The 13,721-nt window shown below is 36.7% G+C and overlaps 1 protein-coding gene across 3 annotated transcripts in view; it reads right to left on the bottom strand.

The window, feature by feature from the left end:
- The window catches only part of LOC106876905 (protein O-linked-mannose beta-1,2-N-acetylglucosaminyltransferase 1), an 83,395-nt gene that overhangs the window by 67,522 nt on the left and 2,152 nt on the right, over nt 1–13,721 (bottom strand). For 2 of the 3 annotated variants that reach the window (XM_089363502.1, XM_089363504.1), the window contains exons 1-3: nt 10,434–10,495; nt 7,163–7,229; nt 6,078–6,192 (exon numbers count right to left, since the gene is read on the bottom strand). The gene's annotated coding sequence lies outside the window, so the exon portion shown is untranslated. Of the gene's footprint in view, nt 1–6,077; nt 6,193–7,162; nt 7,230–10,433; nt 10,496–13,721 lie in introns of those variants that run through there. The other variant, XM_089363503.1, reaches the window with a different exon arrangement.

The following is a 13,721-nucleotide window of genomic DNA, read 5'->3' as shown; positions in this document are numbered from 1 at the left end:
CTTCGTCAAATGTCTTTTTGTCCACGTCTTTTGGTTCGACGTCTCCTTGTCCAATGATTTTCTTTTTGTGCAACGACAAATCCTATAAATAAAATTCTTAACAATTATTTGATTTTGATGTTGACCTTCTTTTCTAAAGAGTCTATTTTAAAATTGGGCAACAAGAATGAGGCATGTGGGAGTGGGGAAAATTCATTTGTTTGGAAAAGGTTGAGTCAAAAACACTTTGCTTCCCCACCACATGGTTCTGAGTTCAGTTCCACTGTGTAGCATGAGTCTTCTACTATGGCCTTGAGCCGACCAAAGCCTTGTGAGTGGATTTCATAAATGGAAACTGGAAGAAGCCTAACCTGTGTGTATATGTGTGTGTGTGTATGTATATATATATATACACACACATACATATACATATATATACATATACATGAGGAGACTCCCTTTGGTCATGAATGACCATGGGATTGCACCTAGAAAGTTACCCTCCCAGGAACAAGTCCGGGCAAGGTTGTTTATGGAAGACCAGCAGTCACCCATGCATACCAGCCTCCCCTCTCCATACCACTGATGGTATCCAAGGGAAAGGCAAAGGGGCTGATACAGCTTGTGCACCAGTGATGTCGCAACTCATTTCTACAGCTGAGTGAAACTGGAGCAATGTGAAATAAAAATGCCTTGCTCAAGGACAAAACACGCAGCCGGGTCCAGGAATTGAACTCACAACCTCACGATCGTAAGCTTGACGCTCTAACTAGTGAGCCATGCGCCTTCATATATATATATATATATATATATATATATATATATATATATATATACATGTATATACATATATATGTATATGTGTGTGTGAATTTAAATAATTAGAAAATGGAGAAAACCTTACGTCAACAAATCAATTGGAGCGCATCTGTACCTTATTATTATTTAAATAATAATAAGCTACAGATGTGGCCCAATTGATTTGTTGATCTAAGGTTTTCTCCATTTTCTAATTATCTAAATTTGATTCCTGATAAACTTTTGTTTATTCTGTTGCTACCTGTACTCTACGAGCAGAGTGTGTCTGCATACCCATGGCCACAGGTAACTGATACCAATAGTAAATACGGAAATTCTATCCCTCAGTCAGTTTCTATAACCATTATCTCTGCTTACTTTATACATATATATATATATATATATATATATCTGGCAGTGTTGGCTATAGCCTAGTCACCCGTATTACGAAACAGGTGATACACGAAGGAGTCATACCCAATGACTGGTGTAGCAGCATCATAGTCAACTGCTACAAAGGTAAAGGTGACGCTTTAGATACAAATAATTACAGAGGCATCAAGCTGTTAGATCAGGTTATGAAAGTTACAGAGAGGGTCATAGCCCAACTAATTAGGGAGCGAATCAATTTAGATGAGATGCAGTTTGGGTTCGTGCCAGGTAAAAGCACTACTGATGCCTTATTTCTAGTGAGACAGCTGCAGGAGAAATACCAAGCTAAGGATAAACCTCTGTACCTGGCTTTTGTTGACATGGAGAAAGCCTTTGACAGGGTCCCCCGATCCCTTATCTGGTGGTCAATGAGGAAACTTGGGATAGAAGAATGGTTAGTAAGAGCTGTGCGAGCCATGTACAGAGATGCTGCCAGTAAGGTGAGGGTTGGAAATGAGTACAGCAATGAATTCCGGGTAGAGGTAGGGGTCCACCAAGGTTCCGTCCTAAGCCCCCTCTTATTTATCATAGTCCTCCAGGCAATCACAGAGGAGTTCAAGACAGGTTGCCCCTGGGAGCTCCTCTATGCTGATGACCTTGCACTAATTGCGGAGTCACTATCAGAACTAGAGGAGAAGTTTCAGGTGTGGAAGCAAGGTCTAGAATCGAAGGGCCTTAGAGTCAACCTAGCAAAAACCAAAATCCTAATAAGTAAGGAAGGTAGATAAAACACAAACCCCTTCAGGTAGATGGCCCTGCTCAGTATGCTAGTAAAGGAGTAGGTAGTAACTCTATAAGATGTACCCGGTGCAAGCTATGGACACATAAGAGGTGCAGCAATATCAAAGGCAGGATTAACTACGAGAGTTAGTTTTTGTATGTGGCAGATGTTCAGGTGCAATAAAGACTGTAAACAGACAGGAAACAACTTCCTATCTCATTCCAGGGTGAAAAACTAGAGGTAGTCGATAGCTTCCGCTATCTGGGTGACCAAGTTAGTAGTGGGGGTGGGTGCGCTGAAAGTGTAAGCTGCTAGAATAAGAATAGCCTGGGCCAAGTTTAGAGAGCTCTTACCTCTGCTGGCGACAAAGGGACTCTCACTCAGAGTAAAAGGCAGACTGTATGACGCATGTGTACGAACAGCCATGCTACATGGCAGTGAAACATGGGCTGTGACTGCTGAGGACATGCAGTAAGCTCGCAAGGAATGAAGCCAGTATGCTCCGCTGGATGTGTAATGTAAATGTGCATACCCAGTCAGAGTGTAAGTATCTTGAGAGAAAAGCTGAACATTAGAAGCATCAGTTGTGGTGTGCAAGAGAGACGATTGCGCTGGTTTGGACATGTGGTGAGAATGGAATGAGGATAGCTGCGTGAAAAAGTGCACACCCTAACAGTTGAGGGAACCCGTGGAAGAGGTAGGCCCAGGAAGACCTGGGCTGAGGTGGTGAGGCAAGACCTTCAGTACATTGGGCCTCACCGAGGCGATGGACTACTGACCGAGACCTTTGGAAATGTGCTGTGCGTGAGAAGACCCGCAAGCCAGGTGAGATCGTTGCCAGGGCCCCTGGACTGGCTCTTGTGCGGGTGGCACATAGAGATGTACCATCCTGAGTGTGACCGTTGCCAGTACCGCCTGACTGGCCTCGTAGGTTTTTCGAGCGAGATCGTTGCCAGTGCCCCTGGACTGGCTCTTGTGCGGGTGGCACATAAAAGACACCATTTCGAGCGTGGCCGTTTTCGTGCGGGATGACACGCTAAAAGCACCCACTACACTCTCTGAGTGGTTGGCGTTAGGAAGGGCATCCAGCTGTAGAAACTCTGCCAAATTAGATTGGAGCCTGGTGTTGCCATCCGGTTTCACCAGTCCTCAGTCAAATCGTCCAACCAGTGCTAGCATGGAAGGCGGACGTTAAACGATGATGATGATGATGATGATATATATATATATATATATATATGAATACACACACATGCACAGCTTTACTCATATTTACATACATAAATGTGCATCCATACACATGTATATATATGCATACACATATATATGTATGTGTGTGTACATTTGTATATATATATATATGTGTGTGTGTACGTTTCCATCTATATATGTATACATATATATGTATATGTATGTATGTGTGAATATATATATATATATATATATATATATATATAAATACACACACATGCACAGCTATACTCATATATACATACATAAATGTGCATCCATACACATGTATATATATGCATACACATACATATGTATGGGTGTGTACATTTGTATATATATATGTGTATGTGTGTACGTTTGCATCTATATATGTACACATATATATGTATGTATGTATGTATGTGTATATACATATATATATATATATATATATATATATATATATATATATATATATATATATATTTGCCAACTAGATGTGGCTGTCCCACAGAGGACAATGTTACTGTTGCTTTTAGATGTTACAAAAGTAACATCATCATCTATGGGACCACCACATTTAGTTGGCAAATATATTTTATGATTCCCTACCGTTACTGTTTACCCCTTGCACAGAGGTTTAATATATATATAAATTTGATTAGATGCTGTGTTAACCTCATGAAGGGGTGGTTTTCATCCAAGGATGAATGTATATGTGTGGATGGATGTATATGTGTGTGTGAAGGTGTGTAGCTTTGTGGTTAGGGCATTCAGCTCACGATCATAAGGTTCTGAGTTCAATACCGGCGGCACGTTGTGTCCTTGAGCAAGACACTTCATTTCACATTGCTCCAGTCCACTCAGGTGGCAAAAATGAGTTGTACCTGTAATTCAAAAGGGCCAGCCTTGTCACACTCTGTGTCATGCTGAATATCCCCGAGAACTACGTTAAGGGTACATGTGACTGTGGAGTGCTCAGCCACTTGCAGATTAATTTCATGAGCAAGCTGTTCCATTGATCGTATCAGCTGGGACCCTCCTTATGTATGAGTATATGCATGTGTCTCTGTGTATGTATATGGACGTATGGATACATATGTGTGTGTATATGTATACATGTGTGCTTGCATACATACAAATTTTCATAACTTTATTTCTACCTTATAAACGAACATTCCATTCCTTTATCAACCATAAACTCACCTTATTTATATTTAAATTTCTTCTATTATCTCCATTTAATTTATTCATTTATTCTTGTAATTCTATTTACCTACTCTACCTTATCTCCAATCAACCTGTAAACCCCTCACCCAAACACATTACAATACAAATCTTAAACCGTATCATTCAATCTGCTATAATGAGCCTATAAACACATACAAGACATTCAAGGATATATTTTTACGGTCTGAAAATATTATACTCAGGTCTTATAAACAAAAATTTAATATTTACTGAGTAATAATTGAAACAGCTATAAATGAAGATGATTAATTTGTTATTAATAATAAACAATTATTAACTTCCCAATCTCTATTTTCCTTTTCTTCTCTTATATATATATATATTTATATATACAGACACACTTGTTTCAGTCATTGGAATGTGGCCATGCTGGAGCAGCACCTTGATTGGTTTTAGTCGAATGAATTGACCCAAGTACTAATTTTTTCAAAAACCTGAAAATTATTCAATCAATTTCTTTTCGCAAACCCCTAGGTTACTGAGAGGTAGACATACTGTATGTGTGTGTATGGGGCCGTGTTTGTCCAACCACCACCACCCTAAAAACCAGTATTGGTGAAACAAGTAAAATAAAATGTGGTGTGCTTATTAATATTTTCATATATTTACACACATACGTAAGTTATACATTAAATATCATACATGTATTTATGAGCGTGTATATATATTTATGTGTGTGTATAAATATTTATACACACACACACACACAAGAGTGTGTGTGTGTGCAGAGTCGTCTTAGTAGCAGTGTAGCCCAGTCCCCTACCAATCATTGTACTGTGCCCTATAGTATTTATCTATTGACAGCAAGTTAGAGCATAAATAGATCCGAATTAGGCATCTAGAACTGTGGGGTCACAGGGTAACTGCCCAAAGGGCCCCTGCCTTTAGACAGGATGGAAAAAGAGTACTCAAATACCAGAAGTAGAGTAATGTACTTTATTAAAAGCAGCAGAAATATAAATATAGGTAAAGCATGGAGGTGTGATTGTAAAAATTTATATATATATATATATATATATATATATATGTATAATTGTATATTTACTCAATTTCCCAAAATAAAAGGGAGTTACACCACAGTCATTTTCTGATCTTTGCTACCCTGGCATCTATTAACCAATTTATTTTGTCAGAGTTAATTATTAACTAAGAGAAAATAAATACATATAATAAAATATAGATAGATAGATAGACAGATAGATAGATAATATAATATAATATAATATATATATATATCTATATCTATATATATATATATATATAGATATAGATATATATATATATATATAATATAATATAATATATATAAACCCATGCTAGCATGGAAAGCGGACGTTAAACGATGATGATGATGATATATATATAAATATATATATAATATAATATAATATATATATACACACACATATGTGCTTGTGTGTAAGTGTGTGTATATATATTTATATATAACGCAGAGATATAAGATGCATATTTTATATTAGTCATATACAATCGTTATACCAAACTGTCAATAGTAACGATTCTTTGGTGATTATATAGCTATTCATTGTCATTCCGTTTAATTTATCTCCATAATTCTTTGTTTTTATAATCATCCAACTAAATACACAGCCTATATTAATCCTACACACACTAAAAATTATATATCAATTAAAGAAACGGGATAATTATACGTCAAACTTACCGTACATTCATCTTCGTTCGTGAGAATCTATTCAGAATTATACATGAATCGTCTGGTACAGGTGCTTTGTTATGCGGTGTAGCAGGAAAAGCTGTCTCTACTATAAAAATCGAATCTAAAAATTTAAAAAAATCTCTAGTTGAATTTATTTTATTAATCAATAATCGGTCTTTACTTGGCAATTTAACTCAAGGATCGTGGATTTCGAGTGTTAGCACTTACGAAAACTATAATTAAATTTAATAATCACCCACAAGTTTACGTTTTTTAAGCAGTTCGTTTTTTCATTCTCCATATTAATTATATAACAAATACATTATCTTATTAATATATCATTTTAGCTATTTTCTTTATCACTAACCATCCAGTGATATGGGCGATTACTTATTTACCCAGGAGAGAGATGCAATTACTCATTCGATGTATTCGACTTTATTTATCTATTGGGTAGTTAAGGGTTCGGGGTCATTCCAGATCTAATCTTCCACGTTTCATCGTGCGTGTGTAGGCGCAGGTGTCGCAGTGTTGTAAGAAGTTGCTTTCTAACCAACATGGTTCTGGATTCAAGCCCACCGCGTGGCACAGTGGGCAAATGTCATCTTCTGTAGCCTCGGGACGACAAAAGCCTTCTGAGTGGATTTGGTACACGGAGGCTGAAAGAAACCCGTCGTATATATGTAGCGTCGGCGTCCCTAATTGTAGCATGTTTTAGCGTAGGGGTCACCAATTGTAACAATGTGATTACCAGAATGTAACATGCGTGATGTTGAAGAAAAGAAAGTTGATGTGAATGTGTGTGTGTGTGTTTTTTTGTTGTTTTCCTATGTTGAAGAATAAGGACATTGGTCGGAAGTTGTAGATAACATATTTTATTTACCGTTACTTAATATGTATAGCCACACCACGACGAGCAGGCGTGTATAATATAATCGAGAGTTAATTTTTCCTTGTATAAAGTGTGTATTAATGTTCCTGTCATTGTAGTGGTAAGAAAGAGATAGACAAAATGATGTTTGTTAGAAAGGAAATGAGCTATTGAGAAAGTGAAAGACAGTAGAGGGAGTTGTATCATAGCGTTTGCTTACCCTCTTGCTCTGGCCGTCTGTCTCTTGTGGTTTGCTTAGAGATACTTGTATTTATTAGAATGCAGACCTGCCAGAAAAAGAGATGGATAAATTAATGTAGGTCACTTCAACTTATCGTGGGACAGGAAAGTTTATCAGTCAAGTGGAAAACACATAAATCTGCGTTCTTCTTTAGACTGAACAATAGGCCATATGGCTAGGGAGAATTTCTAGATTCGATTTCAAATCTTAGGTAGAGCCAAACGAGGTCTCTACACATATGTGGGTGGGTGGGTGTGTATGCATATATATGTATATATGTTACCGAAATGAGAGGGCCAATCCACATTCCATATCTTGTTTCTTTTTTCTTCCTTTTCAAAAACAAATTCTAAATTTTAATTCATCAAAAGAAAATCTTTTTCTCATAGAGTAATCAGATCATTCATCAATTAAAAAAAAATGCGTCTGAAACAGCTGTTGTGAACCTTAACCCATTTTTGTTATTTGTGTGTGTGTAATGAATCACTTCCAAGATCCTTAGTTGAGATTCGAAACCAACTCTAAATCTTCCTACAACTTCCTCTCTATCGTTCTCGATATAAGTGCTTAGAAATTTACGAGTGTCAGTTTTCAAATATAGATAAGTTCTCTTCTTTAACAGACAGTTTCAAGTCAAACTTTCTGTCAAGGCAAATAACAGACGGAAAAATCTTTTGTTTAGCCTGACCTCATTCTGTTAGGAGAAAATATAAATACAGAACCAAAGTTACGTTCTTCATCCTTTCGTTTGGCGCCGGTAAAAGAAGCACCTTCTGCGAAGGGCTACACAACTTTTATACTTTCTATTTGTCAATACAGAGAGGTAAGGTTCTTTTACCCTTTCTCTCTCTCCTTTCAGCCGTTCCCCTAGGAGTCAAAAAGAAGATGAACTTAACTACTTACAAAATGAATAACAGAACTGCAAATAATGTGTACAACAATAACTTGAAGAAGCTGTATGTTACATTGTAACAAAATAAAAGTCATATTAACTATAAATATTTTGCCTCTCATTTATTTCACACATGCATACACACACACACTTATATATGCATGCGTGCATAAGAGTTGGTTTGAGGGTTGAAAATGTACCTGACTCTTTACAATGAATCGTACTGGTTTCAACATTTCTTCTTTTCAGTGGTAGATGACAAAAAGTTTAAAAGAAAGTGAAGGTGTGAGAGAAAAAAAATGGTAAAACATGCTTAATATATCAAATGTTTATAAAAATTTCAGTATTCTATAAATTTCACAGTAACAGAAATTAATAAAAGTTGTACATTTAGGTATCAGGAACTTCTTCAGCACAATTCTAATTAAATAAGGAAAGTTTGTTTATTAAGTAATATAAACCACTGCGGGAAACGTTATAACAACACAACAGAATGAGAAAACTCAGTTTATTCAACCCAATTAAAAACGACCAAGAACTAACATTAGTAATAAGATGCCTAAACTCTCTTCTGTATTGTTTTCTTTTTTTTCTGTTTACTTGTTTCAGTCATTTAACTGTGGCCATGCTGGAGCCTTGAAGGGTTTCGGTCAAACAAATCGACCCTGGGACTTCTTTTTTTAAAAGCCTAGTACTTATTTTATTTGTTTATCTCTCTATCTCTGTTTGTCTGTCTCTCTCTCTATATATATATATGTACTCAGTTATGCAATGGGTGAAATAGCCTCCATATAAGCTAGTTTTTTTTCTACAGAAGTAGCACCACACTGATGTACTGTTTTATTCACATCAAATTCCCCCACCCCACTCTTTCAGGAATAAATATGGATAGTGACTGACTTATACCTTGGACAAGAAGACAGGTGAGAGGGTAGACCCCCTATTATAATGACTAACACCACCAATATCACAGGCAACACTAACAACAACACCATGAAAACCAACAAAACTACCACCATCACCACTAGCACCTCTACCAGCACACCAACAACAACAACAGCAGTAACAACAATAAACATCATTACCAACAACAACATAAGGAATATCAACAATAACAACTCTAATAATATGACCACCACCACCACCAACAACAACAATAGCAAAAAAAAAAGCTACACTATCAACGCCACAGACATCAATAAATAGATTTATTAGCACACCAGGCAAAATGAAGTACCAGTTGCGTACTGGGGTTGATCTAATCAACTGGACCCCTTTCCAAAAATGTTGAGCCTTGTGCCTAGAGTAGAAAAAAATAAATAGATTTTTAAAAATAACGTTGATCTCCATCTTTAGCACACTGAGTATATGCTGAACAGTATTTCTTTTGTCATTACGTTCCGAGTTCAAATTCCGCCAAGGTCAACTTTGCCTTTTGGCCTTTCGGGGTCGATAAAATAAGAAGCAGTCGAGCATTGAGATTGGTGTCATTGACTTACTCTCTTCCTTGAACTTGCTGATCTTGTGCAAAATCTTAAAACCGATATAGATCTCCATATGTCACAGTCAAATCATGATATGTCTCAAATATAACATATCAATTCCTTCTTTGTAAAGGGTAAAATGGTGAACTGGATATTTGATCAGCATTTACTTCACAATCTTTGAAAGGATTGCATCATTTGATAGTAAAAGTGTAAACAACACAAAATAGCGGAGACTTGGTGGTATAGTTCTTTGCAACTGCATTCGTCGGGTGCTGTCTGCTGTAGTTTCGTGTTAAAGAAAGAATTCTGAGTGGAATTTGGTAGTGAAATGGAAGCTAGTTACATGTTTGTGTGTGTGTGTGTATGAACTGGTATGTCAAGTCGCATGACTCAATAAAATAAGTGCCATGCAAAAGTTAGTATTTAGGCGGGTTCGAAAAAAATCACTTGGAGGCATTTTCCCTGCTCGGCTGTAATCCAGTGAATGAATCCGGTAAAGGATTCTCTTCTTTTATAATTCTAATCACATCTAGAATGCAATATAGAGGTGATTCTTAACTCAGAGAAACTGATTTGGCACAAGTTTTCTACACAGACATAGTTCTGCATGCTAACAAAAAATCTCACCGGGGGGGGGGGGGGAATTAATCACTGTTACTAATTTAAGAACAAAGTTAACAATTCTGATGAGATGGGTTAACCGATTACACCGATCTCAGTACTTGACTGGGACTTTATTTAACCAACCTCAGAAATGTGAAAGGTGGTTTGTGTTGTATTTCCCTCGGAAGACTCCCAGAGAAAACACAACGAGTTATATAAATTTAATTATTACATTTATTATTCAATTACATACAAAGAACGCACTCACCCAATGTTCGTTATGAATAAACAAAAGTCATGTCCGCCATACATATATCAATGACATTTTACTACGACAGTCACACAAAACAACAACAATGAAACAATGAACTCAGACGAAGCACAGTGACACACGGAATGTCAGACGAATTACATATCTAACAGTCCATATAACAGGTTGACATGCAGTTTATGGCAGTGAATAATAATAAATAAATGCGCCCTTTTAAAGCCTAGCCAGGCTCATGGGCCCGGTTTCTATGGTGTATTTGTTCCCCAGCTGGACGGGATGCCAGTCCATCGCAGCGTTACTCATTTTTGCCAGCTGAGTTGACCGGAGCAATGTGAAATGAAGTGTTTTGCTCAAGAACACAACGCGTCGCCCAGTCCAGGATTCGAAAACACACTCTTACGATCATGATGCTGACACCCTAACCACTCAGCCACGCGCCTCCACTACGGCAGTGAATAGCGAAAGTAAATTGTCCTAAAAATAACAGAATTCTATTGCAACAGAAACTGAAATTGACAACTGTGGTATCCCTTAATTTCATGCGAACAATGTATGTGACATAAGCAATGTATAGAACGAATATATATTTTCATTTCTTTATTGTCCATAGGGGGCTAACCATAGAGGGGACAAACAAGGACAGACAAAGGGATTAAATTGATTACATTGACCCTAGTGTGTAACTGGTACTTATTTAATTGATCCCGGAAGGATGAAAGGCAAAGTCGACCTAAGCGAAATTTGAACTCTGAACATAATGGCAGACGATTTACCACTAAGCATTTCGCTCAGCATGCTAACATTTCAGCTAGCTTGACGAATATATATATATTGAATATAACATGAAAAACTTACATATATTTTATATAAGATGAAAACAATCATACAACTCAATAATGTTCATTGCTGGGTGTAGTACAAGGAAATGGTGTACCTCAGCTACTATTTCTGAAATACTTAACATATCACAAGAAGGATACTAAACTTGGTGCCTGTGGCCATTGCATAATGAGGGAGCTTTTTTGTGTATTTTATGAAATTTACTTTCACTTTTTCAACAATTTACTCTCCCCTTTTTTTTTTCACCATAATCACTTCAATGTTAATATAAAATAGAACATCAAAAATCACTAGAGCAGAAATAATCGACTCTCTTGTCCCCTGTCTCCTGTCACCATGTTTGCATGTGTAACACAGTAGGAGATCGATAACCAAATAACAAGCATGGATGTCATCTAATATCTATGACTTATTTCTCTAATGGAGGTTCTTTTCACTTTAAAAGATAAGATAAATAACAAGCGTCAATGGATAATTGATTTCACGAGAAAATAAATACGTCCATGGATCGATAAAACACGAGGTAGGTTGGGTTGGTTTGGAGAAAAAAAAATTAAATTAAAGTAATCCTTCGGTATTGGTATACAAAGGTGGCGAGCTGGCGAAAACGTTAGCATGCCAGCCAAAATGCGTACCGGGATTTCGTCTGTCTTTATGTTCTGAGTTCAAATTCCTCCGAGGTTAACTTTGCTTTTTATCCTTTTGGGGTGGATAAATTAAGTACCAGTTGCGTACTGGAAACGATCTAATTGACTGACCCCTTCCCCAAAGATTTCAGGCCTAGTACCTAGAGCAGAAAATATTAATAGACAACGTCGTTAATCCTCTTTTTCAGCCTAACCTCTTTATTTACGTCAGGAGAGAACGTTGTGTGCGTGAACGACGTGATACGGTACGAGTCCAAAATATCGGCCTTTTCCGTAAAAAGTGTCTTCGGCGATCTTTACCAAAGATCGGCCTTTTCCGTAACACCCGCACGATCTTCATTACGGTGTTAGGGTTAGTAGGGTTTTAATGTCAGGGTTAGGGTTAGGGACGGAACTCCCTAACCGATCGCGCTTTCTGTATCTCTTTCGCTTTTAATGACATTGTTTCTCTGTTTCTCTCCATCACTTATTACGGAAAAGGCCGATCTTTGGTAAAGATCGCCCTAGACAATTTTTACGGAAAAGGCCGATATTTTTGACTCGTACCGTAATATCAAAAAAAATATTCTAAGGGGAACAACTTAGTCTCTCTTATTAATTCAATCTTCGGCATTTGGTTTTGTGGATAAAAAAGATGCTATCTTTATAAATATAATTCTTATTTTCATAAAATTTTTAAATAGTTATTTGAAACTAGTTTATCTATAGTAAATTAAATATTATTTTTATAGATTAAGCATTTTTTGGTTTCAAATTTTCAGTTCTTTAAATTCGAAGTTTTTGCTAAATTCTAAGCCCATCATTGATGGCCAATTTTTACAATAGAATGTCTTATATAATTTTTTGTTTATTCCACGTCAGACCATGCCTTCCCCGACAGATAGGCCTTTTGAACAGGATAAATTTGTGCAATTTTTCGCAAAATAAAACTTCGTTGAGGTGTTTTTTCCTTTTAAAATCATTTACATGTCTGTTCGACCGATTCATATGACTTTATTCACTAGAATTTATTAAAACTTCAGAAGTTCTTACAACTTTGGTCGTCGTAATGCTTAGCTTTCGTTTATTTAATAAAAATTCCCCTTCCTAATGATTTTGCATCCATTCTGTGATAGCTATCATGCAGAAAATGCCAGCTTTCAAATCCTGTTTTGTGATTAGGTAAAATTGATTAAACTTTAAACCTCAATAACATTTTAGTGCAATTTTTCGGGAACAAATAACTAACAAAATCGGATTTAATGTGGAAAATAATTTCAATACACCAAATTTGAAAATTTTGACGTAATTTTAAAATTTCACAGTATGTGACAGCAACAGGAAAGACCTTAAAATATAGACAGTTATAGGGACGTTATACACACACACACGCGCCGAAGGGGATAATCTATTAGTGACATCAGATCTTATGAATAAGATGAAAACGACCTGTTGTCTCTAAAGTGTCCAAAATTTGATAAAATTGTTCTCAGAAGGGATATAAAGAATTTTGTTTTTAATAACTCATTCTTGAATTGCCCCCTTTCTCTATTGGGGTACTAAACATTGTGTACAAAAGGTATAAAAATTCGGTACAACCCTACGCATGTCCTACGTTGGGAATCACGGGTTTAAGGTTAGGGTCTGGGGTTAGGGCTATGCAGGTGCGCCGGGACATCTGTATTTAAGTAGTACCAAATTTCTACGTGTTTTTCCTCATAAGAACTCCGAAAAACGTGAAACGTGGAGAAATTGGGTGAGATGGGGGTATAATTGAAATTTTGAAATGTCGATTTTTGCCAAGGGTATCGGGTGGTGT

This window comes from Octopus bimaculoides, chromosome 15 (genome assembly GCF_046866305.1).
Source record: "Octopus bimaculoides isolate indiv1 chromosome 15, ASM4686630v1, whole genome shotgun sequence".
Lineage (NCBI taxonomy): Eukaryota > Metazoa > Mollusca > Cephalopoda > Octopoda > Octopodidae > Octopus > Octopus bimaculoides.
Note: the sequence above shows the minus strand (reverse complement) of the source record. Positions and strands in the feature narration are given on the sequence as shown.